Source organism: Pinus tabuliformis, chromosome 9 (genome assembly GCF_031772625.1).
Source record: "Pinus tabuliformis cultivar Carrire ecotype Pingquan chromosome 9, CPIR1, whole genome shotgun sequence".
NCBI lineage: Eukaryota > Viridiplantae > Streptophyta > Pinopsida > Pinales > Pinaceae > Pinus > Pinus tabuliformis.
In genome coordinates this window covers 1,841,118,955-1,841,121,711 of record NC_142307.1, presented here as the reverse complement: position 1 = coordinate 1,841,121,711, position 2,757 = coordinate 1,841,118,955, and the positions used below count along the sequence as shown (strand labels likewise).

The window sequence follows — 2,757 nt, the reverse complement described above, 5'->3', positions numbered from 1 at the left end:
CAGAGGAAACTACGAGAGGTAAGTGGCTGGATTGTGATAGAGAAGGAGAGAACATAGCATTTGAGGTCTATTGTCGTGCTGCTAATCCTCATCTCAACATATGGCGAGCTCGTTTCTCTATTTTGATTGAAAAAGATATCTTGTGCAGAGGACACAATTCATTGCTGACAATGAAATTGCTAGTGAAAGGTATATAATTGCTGGTCTTATGGTTCTAGAGAGGAATTACTTGAAGATTTATAGATTTTCATTCAATTTTTGTTGTCATCCTTACTTACATCTCTTCCAAGCTTTTTAATTCATCAGCCTATGTCTATTTGCCTACCTAAAATGCTTCAGCAACACAGTTTTTATTTGAGCAACATAATCTAGAGTGAAAGGCTTTCATAGGGCCTTGTTAAACCTGAATAACGAAATGCCTCAAGGGATTATATAGTGAAATGTCACTTAAAGACATATGCAATGACTCAAAACACAGGGAGCTGGTTGCAGAAGAGCAAGTTTGTTGTATCTGTGGGTGTGAGGACAATGAAGATCACGAGGCAATGATTCATCCTTGCACCTACAACAAAGGCTCAGTTGTTGCACATCCTAGTTGTATTGATTCTTCTCAAGCAACTTCTAGGTTTTGTAGTAGACAGGCAGTTCGCATGGCTAGCAATCTCCATGGTCCTTGTGGTGATCCTTTGTTGAAAGTGATGGCAGTCAATGGGAGTCAAGGGTGGCCTGTTATTCAACCTGATGTTTTGATTTCAACACTAGGTACTCTGCTTAATTGGCTTTTTGCTTTTGATCCCAGGAGACGGCACCGCACAACATTTGTTCGAGATGTAAAATATGTGGTATTTGACAAGGTAGACATGCTTTCGTTTGGAAGCTTCAAAAATCTAATTCTACGTTTGATTAATATGTTTCGGTTGGAAGAGAAACAACTCTCTAAAGGAATGGAATCAGGGTTTGACGGTTCAGGTGAAGTAGATTCCATGTCTCGGATAGATTTCAAGCCAGAAAAATATGAGTAGTTGAATTTGGTCTCTGATGGAGAAAGTGAAGATTTACATGATGCATTTAATGACGAAGACAATCTCAGTGAAGAGAAGCTTGATGGCCCTGATAAGAAAAAATATTGGTTGCGGTCAAGAAAAATATACAAGCGGAGTAAGAAATATATATTTGTTGCTGCAACTGTACCTGAAAGTGGTAAGAAAACTGCAGGAGGCATGTTGAAACGTCTCTACCCAGAAGCCACTTGGGTCAGTGGGAGTTTCCTTCACCGGCATAATCCAAGGTTGGAGCAACGTTGGATAGAAGTCACAGTAGAGACACAATTTGAAACACTTATCAATTCAATAAAAGAGGGTTGGGCATTTAGACAGTCAGATTCAACTGCTACTATGAAGCGGACAATGGTTTTTGCAAACACTGTAAATTCAGTTGATTCAGTGGCTAAAATCTTGCTTAGAGATGGTATTGAATGTATGCACTATCATAGAGAGACTTCTTCAGAGGAGCGTGCATTGATGCTGGTGTTGGTGTGCACTGATGATGTTGCATGTGGTCTTGACATCCAAAATGTTTCACATATTATTTAGGGAGAGTTTGCAACTTCAGTAGTATACTTTTTGTATAGAGTTGGTCGAACAGCATGTGCAGGTCAACCTGGATTGGTGACAAGCCTGTATACAGAAGCCAATAGAGCCCTTGTAGACGCAGTCTGTCAGGCTAAAACCTTTGGCCAACCAGTGGAAGGAGCTTTCAGTAGGAAAAGAAGTTTTAGAAATAAGCTCAAGAAGGCTCACAAGTTGATAGCGTCTTGAAGGAATGAGCATTTGAAATTTTCTTCTGATATGGTGAAATCAAGAAAATATTTTGCACAAACTCAACATTGAAGGGTTGCAATTGTATTACAAATTGTGCATTCGGAACTTGTATGTTTGAATGTGAAACCAAGGCTATTGTATAAACAGCTTCCACGGGTAGAGGAATCACGAAACTAAAATTTAGATCATACTTCTGATATTCAGAACTGTTACTTTTTCTGCGTAGAAGCTTCAAAAAATAGTTCATCGCTACTAATTCCATTCATATTCATGATTTATGTCCATATACATAGTAGAATGGATTCCATATGATTGCTATAAAAGAAGTCAAACAGAAATGCATGATTCCTGAAAACAGGTTAACATTCCCTATCAGAAATAGATGCTAAAAAATGCATATAACAATGAACAATGAATGTTTGCCACTTATACAAAGTGATGATAGAGTTAAAGTAGGGTCAGAGAAGTTGAAGTTTGATTCAAGATTTGTTTTTTTTAGAAACTTGTGGTGTTACTTGCAATGGTTGAATATTTGAGATTTCATTAAGGATATGTAGCTAGTTATTTACCAGAAATATCTGAAATAAGTTTAGATTCAAATGAGGTCAATATCGGGTTTCCAGTGACAGTTGATGAGAGTAGAGCAACTATATTCATCATTGAAACGAGATAAGACTATAAGGCGACAAATAAAAGTAAGAGCATTACAAATGGCAGTCAGAGAATATCCAAGGAGGGACAAGAACATTAGACCGATCAAACAATTCCAAAATTCGTGCAGGCGGGTGCAAGGTGACCAGTAAATCAAATTTTTGAGAGAGGAATGTGGCATTATTTGAATTTTTCTCGGAATCGATGGCAAGTATTTCAGCCATGATATCAGTAGCATCGAGTTTTTAAAGGAGAGGTGGCAGTATTCAAAATATTCAACGAACAA

At 37.9% G+C, this 2,757-nt stretch overlaps 1 pseudogene; it reads left to right on the top strand.

The window, feature by feature from the left end:
* The first annotated feature begins 440 nt into the window (after positions 1 to 440).
* On the top strand, positions 441 to 1,874 carry LOC149156168 (DEAD-box ATP-dependent RNA helicase 22 pseudogene; annotated as a pseudogene).
* Positions 1,875 to 2,757: the final 883 nt, after the last annotated feature.